Source organism: Schistocerca americana, chromosome X (assembly GCF_021461395.2).
Source record: "Schistocerca americana isolate TAMUIC-IGC-003095 chromosome X, iqSchAmer2.1, whole genome shotgun sequence".
Lineage (NCBI taxonomy): Eukaryota > Metazoa > Arthropoda > Insecta > Orthoptera > Acrididae > Schistocerca > Schistocerca americana.
The window spans coordinates 849,760,758-849,781,625 of record NC_060130.1 but is presented as its reverse complement, the minus strand read 5'-3'; the positions used below and the strand labels follow the sequence as shown (position 1 = coordinate 849,781,625).

The following is a 20,868-nucleotide window of genomic DNA, read 5'->3' as shown; positions in this document are numbered from 1 at the left end:
GCTCCCAATAACTAATAAACCCCTCCCCCCGTGTGCCTGCTCGGACCTTGCTGAAGGAGCAGCCACATGTCCACTCACAGGCAGAGCGGGTGATGCCACACGGCCAGCCTCCACATTGACCCTCCGCAATTGATGGGCGTCATTCCTTCCTAGAAGGGAACGGGCTATCAGTGACAACGTATAGGGTTGAGAAATTTCACATATATTTAAAAAATGTGTGTGAAATCTTATGGGACTTAACTTTTAAGGTCATCAGTCTCAAAGCTTACACACTACTTAACCTAAACACACACCCATGCCCGAGGGAGGACTCGAATCTCCGCCGGGACCAGCCGCACAGTCCATGACTGCAGCGCCTCAGACCGCTCGGCTAATCCCGAGCGGCTCACATATATTTGTATGATACGGAATTTTCTCAAATAACGGATGAGCTGTTCATTTCTTCTTCGGTAGGGTTAAGCTCGTGGAAAAGACAGTAAAACAGCTGCAATGGTGCACCATATTCGTAAGCGACTACCAGTACAATATTCAAAATGCCCTCTCCCGTACCTTTTTGTTATATTATTCACCAACGGAAAACTGTTCCTATCGGAGCCCAAAAAAGAGGGTTATGTACGCTCCTCTTAGAAAGTCTCCGACAGAAGAGTGGGGAACCAACTACCTCAATCCTCATTCCGCCTTTCTCACCAAAAATTTTGGCATGCGAACATATTCGCGCTCTTTTAACACAGAAGATTCTAAATCCTTTTACCCCATCTGTCTTAGTAGCTAAGTCTTCATACTCAGCATCTCCGTCTCATTGCCACTGTCTATATGTGTCTCTCTCCGACTGTCTCTGTTTCCTCCCATTGATTTAGAGTATATCCCACTGCCACTGTCTGCTCTCTCTCTTATACCGTGTCCTTTTTTGTTTCTTTCCCATTTCCACTGACTGCACCACATGTCGGCAGCTCAGAAATTCTGGTGGGGGGAGTGCTTGTGTTTCCGAATTACCATGCAAAGTTCCTTCGGACATGCATGCATGCGTAAAACTCTAGTGCGAACCATTCTTGAGAGAGTTTAGGATTACCAACATGTTGAATTAAAGGGAGAAAGCGAAGCAATTCGGAGTCGTCTTATTAGATGTGTTACCAGCAGGTTCGATCAAAGCGCGAGAGTTACAAGTTTACGGAGACACTTCGTGAACTCGAATGGGATTTCCTGGAGAGAAGACGACATTCTTTTCGCTAAGACCGGCCGAAGTGGCCGAGCGCTTCTAGGCGCTACAGCCTGGAACCGCGCGACCGCTACGGTCGCAGATTCGAATCCTGCCTCGGGCATGGATGTGTGTGATGTCCTTAGGTTAGTTAGGTTTAAGTAGTTCTAAGTTTTAGGGGACTGATGACCTCAGAAGTTAAGTCCCATAGTGCTCAGAGCCATTTGAACCATTTTTTTTTTTTTTCGCTAAACAATACTGAGAAAGCCGAGCGGTTCTAGACGCTACAGTCTGGAACCGCGCGACCGCTACAGTCGTAGGTTCGAATCCTGCCTCGGGCATGGATGTTTGTGATGTCCTTAGGTTAGTTAGGTTTAAGTAGTTCTAAGTTCTAGGGGACTGATGACCTCAGAAGTTAAGTCCCATAGTGCTCAGAGCCATTTGAACCATATTGAATATTGAGAAAATTTGGAGAAGCGGTATTTGCGACTGATGCAGAATGGTTCTATTGTCCCCAATGTATGTTTTGCTCAAGGACTACAAAGATAAGTGTTATTAGGGCATATAGACAGTCGCCCTTTTCCTCGCTGTACTTGCGACTGGTAGAGAAAAGGAAATGAATAGTAGTGGTACGAGGTACCTTCTGCCATAAACCGTACGGTGCCTTGCGGAGTGTGTACGTAGATGTAGATGTAGGTGCCTACTTATTTCTCTTCCGTAATATAAGGATGGAGCGCGACGCTTCTGATTCTACCGGAGCGGAATGTCTTTCTTTGGGTTGCAGTTGTGAGAGAAGCTGTTGGACGGGCTACGTGTTTCGTACCGAAATGGTGCCGAGAGCGTTATCCAGCTTGCGACATATTTGTCATGCGATGACAGCAGAGGCGGCAGAAGCTGGATAGGCTTGCGCGCGCACAGCGACGATCGAAGCAGCGGCGGCGGCTGCGGCTCGGATGCTGAGCGTGTCTCGCGAAGCCGCCACTGTGCAGCCCGCAGCGCCGCGCGCAACCGAGCCTCGCCGGTAAGTCCAATTACACGCGCCGCACCTGCCCTCAAACTTCGTACGCTCTTTCTTTCGCTGCGCCGCAACCGTTTTTTCCACTCGTTTTACAAACGCTGTTAAGGTGCGACTGTCGCAGAATCTTTCGAAGCGTGCTTCCTTTCTCAGACTGTTTGTACGAGAGTGTGTCAATTAATAAGTAGCAAACGCCAGAATACCGGACACTATTTTAAATTTCGCGCCTTACGTGTCTAGGAGGTTCCAGCACGTGTCGCGTGGAAGGTAGCCGATACACAGTATTCCGCGGCCAATGCTTAATGATGTGCAGTCATACCAGAATGGCAGGTGTGATATAAGTAAGTTCCCGACTAGATTAACGCGATTTTTGTGAGCTGAGGGACACTTCGCGAAATACGTCCTTTTACACGTTTATAACTTTATTTCGTGCAAAATTGTGTTCAGTGGGATACAGGAATTCTGCAAAGGACAAAAATTAGTCCCAAACGAGAATCGTCCTATGTAGATCGAATGTGGAGTTACTGGCGTCAGCCGCAACGGGGCATTGCGAGGACACAGCGGTACGAGTGAAAATAGGTACCTGAACAGGATTCGAACCCGAGACCTCCTGCTTACTAGGAAGGTGCAATCCGGGACATAGTATTATTGCCACTGGGCGGACTATCTCGGCACATTCCCGCCGTTCCCGTCCATTTCCTCCATGCTCACTACTCTAAGATTCCTGCAGGAGGTCGGACTTATCTGTGCATCCGCAATGAAGATGGTGGATCCATTGCCCATCGAGGTGAATCAATTATATGAAAACGTTGTGTCTGTTCTTTTGTACGTGTCCGAAAGAACAGACACCACGCATTCGTATAAAAGAAACGTCCTGTCTGCGCCGGTTATCCACTGATCTCATAGTTTCCCGTATAGCGGTATTTCCCTACCCCTTGCACACATCGGTTTTGTGAGGTGTCGCAAATTACGGAACCAAATACACTTGGTGTATCCCGAGAGCGTTATACGCGAAAAAAAAAAAAAAAATCGATTTGGCTGGTACACGAGGCTTTGATGTCTCTATCCCAGTTTGCGAGTTATTTATTGACTTACCCTCGTAGATGCGGCCGAGTTTGCGTGTTCCAGACACCCTTTTAATTTATTACGTAATCGCCGATTGCAGATTAATCCGTCTAAATGTGATTACTTGGTGAGCTAACCTAATATGCTGCTTAACAGACCGTAGAAATGCACCATTCGGCACTAATTTTACCGATTAATATTTTAGTTTCGCGACCGATTATGTTACTTAAAATTTGCAGCACTCACAGCGTGTGTATTGCGTAGGCGGAGGGTGCTTCGCGCGAGTGTGGTTTCTTTCTATTCCTCAGCCACTTGCTGAATGGGGCGTGACCAAAATGAGTGTGTTCGCTTTAGTGTGTGTGGGACTTCCTCTTGTTCTTATGCAGATCTGTTCCGTCACAGAATTCTTCGGAAGGTGTTGTTATAAGCTTTTCGGGCGAAAAGCCTCGTCGCTCTTCGGGCATTCTCAAATTATACCGGACAGGGTGTGCTTGGTAATCTCTCCATTATTAGTCGGAACGTTTACAGTTACAGTTAGATCTCCAGTCTCGTTTCTATTGCTTAGCTGCGGGGAACTACGATGGAAACGCTGGTGAGGAGTTGATCTGACACTTACCATGTAGTCGAACCTCGTGAATGCTTTCCTCTTCTCTGTGCTTATTGACTCATTTTATCTACATATGACATGAAGAGCATTCGAAAAGACTGCGGGACATTTTCATAGGTAAATATGTAGCATTATAGTATTCCGGTCTCTCAACAGTAGTATCTTTAGAGAAGAATCTGAAGGCTCGAACCATTTTGACACATCATTATACGAACTGAGGACGTTAGTTGTTCTATAATGCTTTCTTTTATCAGTGCTGATAATGTTTGTATTTAACATCACGTATCTAACACAACATACGCAGTGTGATATTGCAGTGCCTGTGCACTGTTCCGAAGGAACAGGCACTGGAGCGACTACAGCCGTTATGAAATACATGGAATGTATTCGTAGTTGCGAATATGAACAAGCGTCAGCTGTATAATGGAATGGCAGCAATTAAAATTTGTGCCGGACCGGGACCGTAACACAGGCACTGCAATATCCTATTTATCTGCCGATACTAGGCAGCGACTTTCAATTAAAATGTCTCCCCTGTACAGGAAATACATAATGTGTATACCAGCACGTTTTGTGGCGCAGGAACGACGACGTATGGAAGTTTGGGTGTGGCCATGAATCGCGCACGGGTAGCCAAAGCAGTTAAGGAGACCGCTGGCGTAAAGCGGGGAACTCGGGTTCGAGCGCTGGTCCGGCACCAATTTTCATTGACATCATTCCCTTATACAACAGCTGATGGTTCTTAGAATACTGTGAGTATATTTCATATACTCTTTGCGAAAATTTAGGGAATCGGTATTTGGTTTAACTGCAGAATGATTCCATTGCCGCCAGTGCACCGTACATCTTGCGTATGAGGCTCGAAGAGAAGGTAAGAGAAATTAGGGCTCGTACAGAGGCATATAGACTGTCGTTTTTCCCTCGCTCTATTTGCGGGTGCGAGTGGAACGTCATCTAGGAAACAGCTGCAGAGTGTTACTTATCCAGTCTTTCAATTCATTTATATGTTTAGAGAATAAAAGTGTTCCTCTCAAACTTCCCTCAGGCATTCCTGAAGATACCCTCGTCTCTCACGAACACTCGCCGTCGAGGGCAACGCCCTGGGCTCTGTTACTACGACGACTATTCGGAAAGTAAGGAACGATAAGTCGCGAAATGGCAACCACAGTGAAAATCAGAACTGTTTTATTTGCAACAATTAGCTGCAAATTCCAGCTACTTATCTCCATAGTCGCCGATCCGACTTGGACATTTGTCGTAGCGTTATACCAACTTTCCAATAGCCTCGTTATAAAAGGCAGCCACCAGTGCTTTCCGCCAGTTCTCTACGCTGGTCTACAGTTCGTTGTCTGTGCCAAAATGTTGTCTTCATAGCCAGCGGTTCATGTGAGCAGAGATGAAACTCATAGGGAGACAATTACGGGCTGTAATGTGGGTAATCAAACATTTCCAATTGAAAAAGATGCAGGATCATCATCATTGCCCCTAAAGAATACGGCTGAAAATTGTCTTGAAGAAGAAAACGCAGGACAGTTATGTAATGTTTGGTGCATAGCTTCAGGCGAAATTTCTCCCTAGGCCCTCGTACTTGGCGGGAGACACTTTCTAGATACCTTTATGTGCTCCCAGTGTGCTCAGAACTAAAAAAAGTAACGTAACGCGATCGACGGGTATACTAGAGACACTGGCCAACACACCTGTGCCAAACGTCATCGGATTTTCACTGTGGTTTCCATTTCGCCACCGATCGTTCGTTACTTTCCGAATAACCCTCGTATGTACCGACGTCTACAGACCAAAGAATTTTCCCACATGGAACAGAAAACTGTACTAACTCATACCTGTTAAATATTTAAGATTAACTCTGGGAATCTGCACTAAGCGAAGCGAACATACAGGGTGGTCCATTGATCGTGACCAGGCCAAATATCTCACGAAATAAACGTCAAATGAAAAAAACTACAAAGAACGAAACTTGTCTAGCTTTAAGGGGGAAACCAGATGGTGCTATGGTTGGCCGACTAGATGGCGCTGCCATAGCTCAAACGGATATTAACTGCGTTTTTGTAAATAGGAACCCACATTTTTAATTACATATTCGTGTGATACGTAAAGAAATATGAATGTTTTAGATGGACCACTTTTTTCGCTTTGTGATAGATGGCGCTGTAATAGTCACAAACATATGGCTCACAATTTTAGACGAACAGTTGGTAACAGGTAGGTTTTTTAAATTAAAATACAGAACGTAGGTACGTTTGAACATTTTATTTCAGTTGTTCCAATGTGATACATGTACCTTTGTGAACTTACCATTTCTGAGAACGCATGCTGTTACAGCGTGATTACCTGTAAATACCACTTTAATGTAATAAATGCTCAAAATGATGTCCGTCAACCTCAATGCATTTGGCGATAAGTCTAACGACATTCCTCTCAACAGCGAGTAGTTCGCCTTCCGTAATGTTCGCACATGCATTGACAATGCTCTGACGCATGTTGTCAGGCGTTGTCGGTGGATCACTATAGCAAACAGCCTTCAACTTTCCCCACAGAAAGAAATCCGAGGACGTCACATCCGGTGAACGTGCGGGCCATGATATGGTGCTTTGACGACCAATCCACCTGCCATGAAATATGCTATTCAATACCGCTTCAACCGCAGGCGAGCTATGTGCCGGACATCCATCATGTTGGAAGTACATCGGCATCCTGTCACGCAGTGAAACATCTTGTAGTAACATCGGTAGGACATTACGTAGGAAATCAGCATACATTGCACCATTTAGATTGCCATCGATAAAATGGGGGCCAATTATCCTTCCTTTCATAATGCCGTACCATACATTAACCCGCCAAGCTCGCTGATGTTCCACTTGTCGCAGTCATCGTGGATTTTCCGTTGCCCAATAGTGCACATTATGCCGGTTTACGTTACTGCTGTTGGTGAATGACGCTTCGTCGCTAAATAGAATGAGTGCAAAAAATCGTCCCGTAATTTCTCTTGTGCCCAGTGGCAGAACTGTACACGACGTTCAAAGTCGTCGCCATGCAATTCCTGGTGCATAGAAATATGGTACGGGTGCAATCGATGTTGATGTAGCATTCTCAACACCGACGTTTTTCAGATTCCCGATTCTCGCGCAGTTTGTCTGCTACTGATGTGCGGATTAGCGGCGACAGCAGCTAAAACACCTACTTGGGCGTCATCAGTTGTTGCAGGTCGTGGTTGACGTTTCACATGTGGCTGAACACTTCCTGTTTCCTTAAATAACGTAACTATCCGGCGAACGGTCCGGACACTTGGATGATGTCGTCCAGGATACCGAGCAGCATGCATAGAACATTGGGCATTTTGATCACAATAGCCATACATCAACACGATATCGACCTTTTTCGCAATTGGTAAACGGTCCATTTTAACATGGGTAATGTATCACGAAGTAAATACCGTCCGCACTGGCGTAATGTTATGTGATACCACGTACTTTGTGACTATTACAGAGCCATCTAGCACAAAGCGATAAACGTGGTCCAACAAAAACATTCATATTTCTTTACGTACTACACGAATGTGTAATAAAAATGGGTGTTCCTATTTAAAAAGAGGAGTTGATATCCGTTTGACCTATGGCAGCGCCATCTAGCGGGCCAACCATATCGCCATCTGGTTTCCCCCTTCAAGCTAGACGAATTTCGTTCTTTGTAGTTTTTTCGTTTGACGCTTATTTCGTGAGATATTTGGCCCGGTCACTATCAATGGACCAACCTCTACAGAATCAGTTATAAGGTGGAAAAATGTACGACTTCAAATGGCTCTGAGCACTATGGGACTCAACATCTTAGGCCATTAGTCCCCTAGAACTTAGAACTACTTAAACCTAACTAACCTAAGGACATCACACACATCCATGCCCGAGGCAGGATTCGAACCTGCGTCCGTAGCAGTCCCGCGGTTGCGGACTGAATCGCCTAGAACCGCACGGCCACCGCGGCCGGCTGTACGACTTCGAATTTTCCGAAGGATTCGGCTAAAATGATGTGGAGCTGCATAGTATTTCTGGTCCTCACAACCTCAGATTAAAAGCGGATATGGTAAGACATCACTGGTGTGCTGCTAGATTTGGTTCAGCTAGCCTGACAGTGTCTGGGAAACTTACATGGCAGTATTTGAAAGAAGGGCAATTTTCTGTTTGTGAAGCACTGTTTCGTAAGTTTAAGAAACCAGCATTCTTCACAGATATCATCCGTCGTATATCGCTGCAGAATCTGAGCCTGAGGGGTAAAAGAACGGTAAGGGCGTCCACGCGGTTACACAGACCGTCATTTTTCTCGCAGTCAGTTTGTGAGTGGGCTGCGAAAGGGAGGTACAAATAACAGTATGTAGCACTCTCCCCCAACAACTTCATTGTGTGACATGCTGCGTACGTACGTACAGCCGGGCGGGGGGGGGGGGGGGGGATAGGTGGAAGGATGGGAGGGGGAACAAATTTAGCGAACCGCTAAAACGCAACTCATTACCATGCCTAATACGGTGTAGGAAAACAGTTGACGATCAGAACAGCTTCCAGTCGTCTCGGGATGGATAAACACAGGTCCTGTATGATTTTAAGGGAATTTTTGTACTATTCTTCCTGTAAAATAGTGGCAAGCTCCGGTAACGATGATGGCGATGGACAATGATCACGCACACGTCTCTCGAAATTAGACAACAAAGGTTCAATAATACTGAGATCTGGTTGGGTTGGGGTTGTTTGGGGGGGGAACACCAGACAGCGAGGTCATCGGTCTCATCGGATTAGGGAAGGACGGGGAAGGAAGTCGGCCGTGCCCTTTCAAAGGAACTATCCCGGCATTTGTCAAGAGCGATTTAGGGAAATCACGGGAAACCTAAATCAGGATGGCCAGACGAGGGATTGAACCGCCGTCCTCCCGAATGCGAGTCCAGTGTGCTAGCTAAGATCTGCAAAACGCGGCAATTCAATGTTTTGCTCACAAAACCAGTCCCCGACGATGCGGGCAGTGTGGGCAGGACACACTAACCTTGTAACACAGCATCTTCGTTGGGAAAAAAATATTGTACCTTGGGGTGGAACTGAGCAGCCAAAATCGTCACGTAATCCTTGGCACTAATGCAAACTTGCTGCGTAACCAGTGGGCCCACGAATATCACGATATAGCTGCCCAGTTATCACCGAGTGTCCGCTATGTTTCACTCTTTGGCTGCAAGCAGTCTACATCAAATTCTTGGAACGGCGTGCACCAGACTTAAACTCTACCATAAGTAGGAAACAGTGTGAAACATCTGACCAAATGACGCTCTTCCATTGCTCCATAGTTCAAGGTTTAAGACTTCGGCACCACGTTTTCCTGTTACGGAAATTTGTATCACTGATGTGTGGTTTTGGAATTCCAGCTAGCCCTGCAATTCTCTACTAATGGAATTCCCTTTGAGTCGTTTTGGCGCTCACAGGGTTCGCGAGTGCGACAAACAGTTCTGCATTATCGTTGAACACACTTTCGCCCGCGTTGTGACTTACTGCTTGATGGTTCCCGGTTTCCCTCTATGCGAATTAATTTCGATGGAGTGCCTCTTGAAACACGAAACACGTCTGCTGTATTGGTTACGGCAGTACCCACCATATGAGCACAAACAACCTGTCCACAAATGTTCAAATGTGTGTGAAATCTTAACGGACTTAACTGCTAAGGTCAGCAGTCCCTAAGCTTACACACTACTTAACCTAAATTATCCTAAGGACAAACACACACACACCCATGCCCGGGGAAGACTCGAACCTCCGCCGGGACCAGCCGCACAGTCCATGACTGCAGTGCCTGAGACCGCTCGGCTAATCCCGCGCGGCAACCTGTCCACGTTCGAATTCACTTACAAGGGGACCGCGCCTACATGTCATCACTGATTTGAACCAAATTTATGGTATATGCAGGGTTTGACAGAAATGAAAGAGACAGAAGTTGGTGCTGTGTATGGTAATGCGTTTAGAACAGATAGCATGTTTGGGGCGGGTCGGGAGTTCAAAAATGTTCAAATGTGTGTGAATTTCTAAGGGGCCAAATTGCTGAGGTCACCGGTCCCTAGACTCACACACTATTTAAACTAACTTATACTAACAAGGGGAGGCCACGACGTCTGGAAAGCGGATTTACCGCAAACTTCGTAGACTCGTAGTACTCCATTGGGACAACAAAATGTGTAAGCAATAGCGCGTACTTCTCAAGCGTTATTGAGAAAATCGCAAGATAATTTCGATCGTCAAATATCTCAGATATCTATGCGTAATCATTTACCAGGAAGCGCCGGCAGGCGAGTGGTTAGCGTTCAAGCCCCGTAATCGCTGGGTCACTGGATCGAGTCCCGCTCGTCAGTTTTATTTTTATTTACAGTTGATGTAATGGGAAAAATACGTGTAATCGGATGAACTTTTATTAAATTTACAATGTTATTTGGCAGTCTACAAATTTTTATTATTCATAACTACTGACTAGTAAACGGCCAAACGCATAAAGTGATACTGAAAATGTATGCTTGTCCGTGATTTGAGAAATCCCTTATACCTGGAAGGAGCCCGAAACGACTTGTTACCTCAGAAGTTTTGACCGGCACAGACGGCTTTCGAAAGATGTACAATTAATCGTCGCTTTCGACATTACGATTACAAGCTGCGGGATGGTATTTTTCGTAAAAACATGAAAAACAAAGTTAAACGGCACCAGCTGCACTGAATAATTCCTATGTTTCCTCACACGCAAGGTCTTTTGAGGTTTTCCGTGGAAAAACAAACCTCGTTAAGATTTTCAAAACCTCTCTTTCAGCCGATAATTTGGAAGCAAACCATGCATAACGCAGCACTTCCTTAAATATCGGCGCTGATCATTGGTCACGCAGTATCGAGTGTATTTTGATAGCGTCATCACGAGAAGCAATTTCTCGTTCTCTTTCGATTAAATACGATCTCTATGACGCTTAAGAAGTACGCGCTAATGGAGTACTACGAGTGTACGAAGTTAGCAGTAAATCCGCGTTCCAAACGTCGTGGCCTCCCCTTGTGAGAACAACACACACACACACACATGGGAGGACTCGAACCTCCGGCGGGAGGGGCCGCGCAGTCAGTGAGATGCGCCGCTAACTGCGCGGCCACTCCTCGCGGCCCGGGTCGGGAGTGACATGAGCCATTTGTATTAGTGAACATTCCAGGCAGTGAGTTGTTTAACGGAAAGAATGCAGAACTATAATCCGAGGATCGCAGAGTCGAGTCCCTTCACAGAAACCTTTTTTCTTATTTTTAACATCAAACAAAGAATTTGGAAAACTTGAAAATTTGAGGTAAGGTCTTATGGGACCAAACTGCTGAGGTCATCGGTCCCTAAGCCTACACACTACTTAAACTAACTTACTCTATGGACAACACACACACCCATATCCGAGGGAGGACTCGAACCTCGGATGGGGGGAGCCGCACGGACAGTGACAAGGCGCCTAAGACCAAAGAATTTCATCAAAATGTTTCAAAGCTCCTCTTATCTCATCGAGAGAGAAAAAGAAATTACATTCCGCGAAGACTGCATCAACATATATTCTGTCGTCATCATAAACTTCTAATATTTGGCAAAATGCTGCGTTGCGCGTTGTTTGTTGCCAAACTGTGCAATGAGAGATAATGTTTTATGAAAGTAAACCAAGATTGTATTTCTGTAATAACTTTAAAACAACCGTGTAATTTTAGAAACGCAGCGATTGAATGAATATATGCAAGATAACGGGAAAATTATTGCTTCCCCTATTTTTACACCGGCAAGTGTAAATTATCAGCTGTAATAATCTAATTTCGTGTACGAAGTTCTTGTGTGCGTCTTAAAATTTCTTCCTGGAAATATAATTGCAATTTCAAATTTCACTTCGACTTTCTTTTCGTGTCTTTTATGGAAATATTATTAACTGAAATATATTTCGCATTATTTCAATTTATTTTGCTGTGTAAGTAATGTAAAAAATTAAAATAAAAAAAAAAGTTTCCTCATGGGAACTCGACCCCAAGACCCTCGCATTACTGTTGCGTACTCTTTTCGCTGCGTCAACCAGTCAGCAATATTGTTGAAATCGGTGATGATGAGAAGGCGCGGTCCCGTTGTTAGCTGGGATACAATGCTGTCACAGCTGCACACGACACTGTTCTGACCAACGTATGAGGGCATCGACAGCTGCCGTCAGGGGTCAAATACAACAGCGCCACCTAGCATCTGCATTTATGTTCTCGTGCTGTTTCCATAATTCCGTCCAAGCCGTGTAGATGTGTTGTATAAGTTTTTTCGTGTGTTGTCTTATCCTTCCTATCAACAGGAGCGTCTTGGACCCCTTGTAGTAAGTTACGGGTACTGTCTTTATGATAACTCTACAAGGAACTCTTTGTGTTCCGTCAGACATAGGTCATTTTTCATATACAGCAAGTTCATTTGTTTGAACGAAGGCTGTCTTGTGCCTTCATTCAGATCAGAGTGTGAGCAAATAGCGTTCATCTTTATATCGTAGTTACGAGCAACACGTTCAACGTCTTGAAACAGGAGTGCAATCTTTAATTCATATTTTGTAGAGTAAGGTTGTAAGAGGTAGGCAGGAACCACTGTGATTCAATATCCACGAAAGGAAGGTGTTATGAAGGCAAAGACAGTTCCATCACAGATTTAAGAGCAATCAAGTCCTTGACACACAAAAGCTTACCGCAGTCAAAATGAGTGTAAGGAGACCAGAGCGAGGACCGTTTAGTAATTTCGAAAGTAAAGTTTTACCGATAGATCTGACAGACAATTGCAAGACGTTTTAGTCTTAGGTTAAATAAGTAAACGCATCAAAATCATCTAGTCACAGTGACCACACTCGTACCGAAAAGGAAGATGAAAGATATCTACATCTACATACATACTCCGCAAGCCAACGATTGTTGCATGGCGAAGGATACCGTATACCACTGCTGGTCATTTCCTTTCCTGTTCCACTCTCAAATAGAGCGAGAGAAAAAGATTGTCAATATGCCTCCGTATGAGCCCTAAGTTATCTTATCTTCGCGGTTCTCACGCGAAATGTACGTTGGCGGCAGGAGAATCGTTCTACTGTCTGCCACAAATGTTCTCAATAGTGACTCGCGAAAAGATTGTCTTCTTCACTCCCGGGATTCCGTTTCGAGTTTACGAAGCATGCGTGCTGATCGAACGTACTAGTAACAAATCTAGCAGCACGCCTCTCAATTGCTTCGCTGTCTTCCTTTAACCCGACCTGACGGAGATCCGAGACACTGAAACAGAACAGTATAGCGCTATTGCTCTACACACATTCTCCTTTACAGATAAGCTGCACTCTCCTAAAATTCTCCCAATAAACGAAAGTCGACCATCCATCTTTATTCCCTTTTACTACTACCAACTTTGCATGCTCGTTCCAGTTCATATCGCTTTCCAGCCTTACGCCTACACATTTAATCGACGTTGCTGTGTCAAGCAGTACGCTCCTTGTGTTGTATTCGAACGTTGCAGGATTGTTTTTCCTACTCGTATGCATTAACTTACATTTCTCTACATTTAGAGCTAGCTGTTACCCGCACAACAACTAGAAATTTGATCTAAGTCATCTTGTATCCTCCTATTGTCACTCAAACGACGATATCTGTCCGTACAGCGCAGCATGGTCAGCAGACAGCCGTAAATTGCACATCATCCTATCCGTCACATCATTTACCTACATAGAGAACAACAGTGGTCCTATCACACGTCCTTGGTGCATTCCTGACGACACTATTGTCTCAGATGAACGCTCGCCGTCGAGGACAACGTACGGTACTGCGTTCTATTAGCCGAAATAAAAGTTTTCTGCGTATGGTACCGCGCCATAATGTATAAAACTACTGCTGCTGGAGATAAACCAACGTTTCGGCCACTATTGCAGGGGCCTTCATCTGGGTCTATTGTGACCAGTAGACCCAGAAGAAGGCCGCTGAAACAGTAGTTTTATACATTATGACGCGGTACCATACCTAGAAAATTTTTATGTCGACTGACTCTGGCCACAGAAGTCCATGCAGTTATAATGCGTTCTATTACTTAAGAAGTCTTAGGGCCTCTCACATATCTGGGAACCTAGTCCTTATGCTCGGATATTTGTTAACAGACTGCAGTGGAGTATCGTATCAGACGCTTTCCGGATATCTGGAAATATGGAATCTGCCATTGCCTTCCGTCTATGGTTCGCAGGATATCATGCGAGGAAATTTCGCACGAGCGATGCGTTCTAAATCCGCGCTGATTTGTGGACAGAAGCTTTTCTCTCTCAAGGAAATTCATTATATTCGAACTAAGAATGTGTTCAAGGATTATGTAGCCAACTGATGTTAAGGATATTGGTCTGTAATTTTGTGGGCCGTTGTCTAACCGTTCTTATATACACGAGTCACCTGCGCATTTTCTCTCATTAAAACCGAATTGCGATGCTATCTGGACCTGGCGTCTTATTTGTTTTCAGTTGATTCTCTACACCGGGGACGCCTGTTATTACGTCCTCCATTCGGGGCCTGTGCAACAGTCAATGGACAGTTTGTTTATACGAGTTTCTATTGCCACTCCGGACTTGGCAATGAGTGACTGTATAAAAGCCCTCAGCCGCTTATTGATTTAACGTGTGAGCAGAATTTTCCCAGGCCCCCGGCGATATCGTTCGCTAAGGCCTAACAGTGGAAGTTGTTGTATGCTTTGCGCATCGATCTTCTTACGGACGCATGAATTTCCATTTTTGCATGCTGACATTCGCGCGTTCTTTTTTTTTTTTTTTTTTTTTTTTTAACCGAGAGTGCAATCATCTCTGCATGCTCAGCATTTTCCGAATTTTGCTAACAAACCACGGCGGGTCTTTTTTATCCCTTACCCGGAACATACGTCTCCAGAGCGCGATTTACAATTAGTTTAAACTTTGCTGATAGTTTCTCTACATCCGTCATATTGGAACTAAATAATGTCCATTCATTGTCTAAGTGACATACTAACAATTGCTTATCTGGTTTTTGCAGTCTAAATACTCTCGTAGGCTTCTAGATGGATTTATTAACTTTAGGAACCATCGTCGCTGAGATGACATCATGATCACCAATCCCTGCCCGTATACTGACGCTGGCGATAAGGTCACGCCTGTCACTGTCGAAGATAGTTCCACTGCGTGTGGGCTGCGGAACTAGTTGTTCAAGGCAGTTTTCGGAAAACGTGTTCGAAAGTGCTTCTCAAGACTGTCTATCCTTACCACCTGCAATGAATCCACAGACGTGCCAGACTATACTCGTAGATTAAATCCACCTCCAACTAATATGGCATGATTTGGGTATTTCCGCGCTAATGCGTATAGACTTTCTTAGATTAATTTTACAACTTTTACGGCAGAATCGGAAGGCCGGTAAAAACACCCGATAATTAACTTGAGTTCACCTAGACGTGTTCCGCGTAACCAGATAACTTCACAGCCAGCCTCGATTTCAATCTCGATGGACACAATATTTTGTCGATAACAACGAACATTTTTTTTCCTAAGGCGTCTAATCTGTATTTTTCGATAAACGTTCCATGTCTCACCAATTCATCTGTATCTCGGATCTGAGAGTAGTTTGAACGCAACAACTTTCCTATAGGGCAGTAAGTTCAGGTACTTTCTTACCAGTTCTTCGAAAATTTACTCTTAAAATTTTGAAAGTCGCTTTCTGTGTATCCATTGGAAAGGGTTCATCAGAGGGCCTTAAACACAACCTAGCCTAAAAAGAACTCCTTGTGCGCTCCAGAAGTACTCTGCTGCTCGAGTAGCCGCGTCCTTTGTTTAGTGCACCTATCAACAGGGTCCTACGATACTCCACCTCATACCGCTGGTCCAGGAATCTGCAGCCATGAGTGTCACAGAATCGACGGAGCCCTTCGCTGAGACTCCCCACTCGGCTTCAAACCAGAGAACCCCGATCGACTCTGGGTACGATGCTGCAAACTGTGAGCTGTGGTTACGCCATGCGAGCGAGGCCAACAGTCTTCACTACTTTCGACAGCCGCCCATTGGAATTGAGGATGATCTCAGAACCCAAGCGACAGGCGTCGCTGGTACCGACATGTGACACCAATTGCAGACCACTGCTCCCTGAAACCTCGACAGCCACAGGCAGGGCCTCCTCCACATCTCGGATGAGGCTCCCACGATTGTACATTGGAGTTCTTTCCAGCCCCAACCGATATTTCGCTAAGGGGCTACATAACACAACTAAGATTGGAGATCCCGATAACTATTAAAACTTTACCTACCCCCATGTGCCTGCTCGGACGCTGCTGAAGGAGCGGCCACCTGTCAACTCTCATTGTGAATCGGCGAGGCCCGATGGCCAGCCTTCACACTGCCTCCCTGCCTCGAGCGACGCAACCACGTAACAACCCACCATTCACCCTGCAGTGAGTGCACATTTCCCGCTTCGGGTGCGCTGGAAGGTGCCTCCACAGCAGAGAACCTGGGCGATACAAATGTCCCTTGCGACGCGCCATTTTCTCCACCGTCGCCACACCCCCAGCCAGCAGCCTGCAGACAGTTGACTACGGCCATAAGCGTCTGTAGCTACTTGCAAACTGCGGCCAGATCTTCCTGCGTCCGCACACAACACGCGCACACCCTGTCCATCCCACTACTATTAATTTAAGAATTAAACTACGAAAAAAAACTAAAAAATTAAATATGTGAGCTGGTACTCCCATGGAGCTACCAGTAGAGGCTTGCGGCTGACTGGGCTGTGTTCCAAAGTCACTGGCCGTCCAAAACAAATGACAACTACGCTACAGATAGAAGGTCGAGATACTGAATTCCCGGAATTTTTTCAGTGCTGAAGATCGAGATGTGCTTCCTCGTTTCAGTCATCGTACAAACATCGAATTGGAAGATACTGAGATAAATGATTACGAAAGAGAAGGTCAAGTACAATGGAACGACAGAGAAAAGACATGCATACCTGACGAGATACATAAGCAATTCTCCTATACAGATAATGCAAAGTAACTTCTGGGAAAAGGTTTTTGTAGGTCGCTGTATCAACGAACAATATCAAGAGATTAAAAAAAGAAGGAAAAAAGCGCTGTTTATTCTCGTTTTGAAAAAGAGTTGTCGGTCAGATGCAGACAGCTAGAGTCCTAAATCGGAGATGTCAGTTTGTTGGGGAATTATAAACCATATGTTTTGCTCATGTATTTTCATCTTTTTCAGGAAGGAAGATCTACGCTATAGAATTCAACAGGTATTTCGGAAACTGACATTCCGTGAAATTCAACTCGCTCTGTTCGTTCATGAGATACGGCGAAAGCCTGATCCCGTGTTCTTTTCCGTCCGAAAGACAGTCGACATAGATCCGCATGCCGCTCAACGAACGAATTACAAGTATGGGAATATCGAACCAATTTTGTGATTATGTTAAAAATGACGAAATTCCTCTAGCTGTAGGCATCGAATATTCTCATTCTCGATACTGTAAGTGGACTGCTTCCACGATATCGTATCTTTGTTGCTGAAGTTGTCTTAGTTACGATCTTTGAACCACTAGTTTTAACTTCATATCAGTTACTACCTGCCTTCCGCGTGGAACACGCCTATCTCACCACTGACTACTGGTGTTAGACACATACAGTTGCTGTCAACAAGTATGGTGAGTTACTTATACAATGTTACCTGCTTAGACGTCCTACACGTAATAACAACGAAGCACGACCGTTTCTCCGTCCGCCTACCGCGTGTTACTGTTACATCGCTTTTAGAATGACTTAGCTTCCTAGTAGATTTAATGTCAACTTCCTTGACGATACTTGAACTGTTTCCCCCACGTGTAGAGATTGTTCTGTTTAATACTGATTATAAGACAGTAGTTCAGGTGTTTATATCCGCTTATACCTACTATAGAGTTCAATATGTTGTCACTTCAATGAGTAACTTGCCCGCCTTAGACAGATTTTATACTTGGTACATTATCAACTTCCACTATTAGTCAGTTTATTTTAATCAGTAAATTGGTCTTTTAGCCAAAATAATTATGCTTCCAAGTTTCATGCTCGTTTCTCGTAAATCAGTGCGTAGCTGATATGCTTTAACTACCAATTCTATACAACAACCGAATTATAAAGATAAGTAAGATGAATGAGTCCCCATGTTATAGTAATGATTGGTCCAGTAGACTATTTGCCCATAGTTAATAGAGATTAAGCGCATTATCGATCGTAATTAACTCGAATTGACACTCGACGAGATCAAATACTTAATACAAGGGATTTTAAGAAATCTAGGACTCCATCCAAAACTAATTAAAATAATACAACTCACTCTAAACAACACCAAATCAAAAGTGAAGTTTAGAGGAGAAATTTCGGAACCATTCCTCATAAAAACGGGCTTAAGACAATGTGACTGCCCATCACCATTACTGTTCAACTGTGCACTGGAATACATAATGAGAGAATGGTACAAGGACAATCCAAAGACGATAAGAATTGGAAGTCCAAAAGATGATGTTAGCTTAAACTGCTTGGGATTCGCTGACGATCTTGCTCTCCTAGCCAATACCGTTCAAGAAGCCGGGCAACAAGTGAAATCACTACAAGAAATAGCAGAGAAAGTAGGCCTTAGAATATCATTTGAAAAAACGGAGATTATGCTAACTGATCCACCACTTGGAAACAAAATTACAATAGGAGAACAGGAAATCAAAATTGTTGATTAATTTAAATATTTAGACGAAATAATAACATACAATCTAAATGAGAAGCCATCATGGCAGAACAGAATAAAAAAACTGAACTACGCAAATTACATTACCAAAACTACATACAACAAAAAAAGCCTATCTATAGATGCAAAATTAAAACACTATAAAACAGTCACACAATCAGAAATAACGTATGCAGCTGAAACTATTGACAGAATACTAAAAATAGAAAGAAGAATAATTAGAACATGTATAAATAAACAGTATAAAATAAATGGACATTGGAGAATAGCATCAAATGAAACGGTATATAAAAAAATAGAACCAGTCATGAGCACGATCAGGAAGAAACGCATCTCATTCTTTGGACATCTGATGAGAACTCCAGAAAACAGAATTAGTAAAAAAATAATACAAAAATTGTGGAATAGCAAGAGCGACATTAAATGGATCACAGAAATTAAGGAAGATATAAAAGAACTCCAAATTACAGTAGATGACCTAAAAAACAAGACAGAGAAAACCAGAATACTGCAAGACCCGCAAACCAGACTACAAATGAAAATCAATAAAATGAGTACAGGAAGAGTGGTCTCAGATGAAGAAAGAAAGAAAATATCTGGAAGAATGAAGAAATATTGGGCAGACAGAAGAGCAAAACACCTTTCATATAAGAATGGACTCTAATAATTATATTACCTAAATATCATATTAAGTTATTGTTGAGCCAAATTATATCCCTGTGTAACAACTTGTTTACAACTTTGTATTTTTGACTAGAGTGGTCCAATGAAGCCCATAAAAAAAAAACAAGAGTTACTTTACTGGGTGGCTATGTTTGTGTGTATTTATTAGAGGAACAACAAATACGTTACATATATGACCGTTTATTTCAACTGACGTTGCCTAGATTACTTCTATTTAGAGCATTACCATGTATCTGATCGTACTTTTGACCATGTAAACTTACTGGAATTGATTTTAGACCCTGGTCGTAGCCTTCGATGAGACACCGACCTATAAATTATTTCAGCAACGTGTTAACTTATACCTTTATTGGAATGAATAGTTTTTTTAAATTGATTAGCACGTATTTTACACTATTGACTACCTTGTATTAACTGGGTTTCACACCATTTTTCCGGTCCCTTACCATTTCTTTCGTGGTGTTAGGAACGAAGTTGTCTAAGTAAATTACGCCATTGTTACTTTAGTATGACGACAGTACAGAATTTTGCAAACGTAACTCTAGTCCACCTTTCCCACCGTTCACTACTAGTAAACAATGTTTACCTAACATACGCTTGATTGGCAATGCGTATGTTCTCCTTTTTATAGTTCATTATTTTAAAAAAAATTACAATGTTCCACGCCTATATTATTATCTATTAGAATAACGGCTTGTAGCGTAAGCTTTTACGTAGTATCATTTTTAATACCTGATATTAACTTATAATAAAACGATTGTGCATATACAGCTTCATGTGTATTTAGTGATACCACGTAAATGGCTAATGTCCATTTTAACGGAAATGACCAAAAATATAATTAGTTTCACTAAAATTATCCATTACGTAATATGGTTATAATAGAATTATTTTGCATAATAACTCATAAATTACTGTTGTTGCATTGCTTGTTTGTGTGGTATGTTATATTTAGGGCCTGAAGACGATGTAACAACATCGAAACTATTTGCTAATAAAACCAACACCTTAATACAGCGAGAGGAATTTCGTCGTTTTTAACATATATTATACTAGCTGACGTCCCAAGTCCTCCGTTTCAATTGTGAATATACGAAGAATTTTGTGATTGAATTCAGATATTACTAGCAGACTAATTGTAGGAAAAGCAGATAGCCGAATGAGATTCTTTGGAAAAAGCCAAAGCAAATGTAATTCATCTATGAAAGATGTAGCTTACAAATCACTCGATTGATAGAACCTTGAGTATTGTTCTAAGTCTGGACTGTTGAAGTGTAGGCTTAATAAAGAAGATCCAAAGGAGAGTGGCACATTTCGTCACGGTTTCGAGTAGTAAACGGAAGTGCGTTACGTAGGAACGAAGGAATTTTGTGTCCCGTCGACAACGAGGTCATTAGAGAAGAATCACAGGCTTGAGCTGCAGAAAGTTGGAGACGGAAACAGACCGTGCCTTTTCCAAACGATACGTCCCAGCATTTACCTTAAAACGATTTAGGGAAATCGTGGCAAATCTG

At 43.4% G+C, this 20,868-nt stretch overlaps 1 protein-coding gene across 1 annotated transcript in view; it reads left to right on the top strand.

Moving 5' to 3' along the window:
* Window positions 1-2,176: 2,176 nt before the first annotated feature.
* Window positions 2,177-20,868, top strand: part of LOC124555549 (glutamate [NMDA] receptor subunit 1) — a 517,145-nt gene continuing 498,453 nt past the window's right edge. The window contains exon 1 of the mRNA XM_047129505.1: window positions 2,177-2,216. The gene's annotated coding sequence lies outside the window, so the exon portion shown is untranslated. The remainder of the gene's footprint in view (window positions 2,217-20,868) is intronic.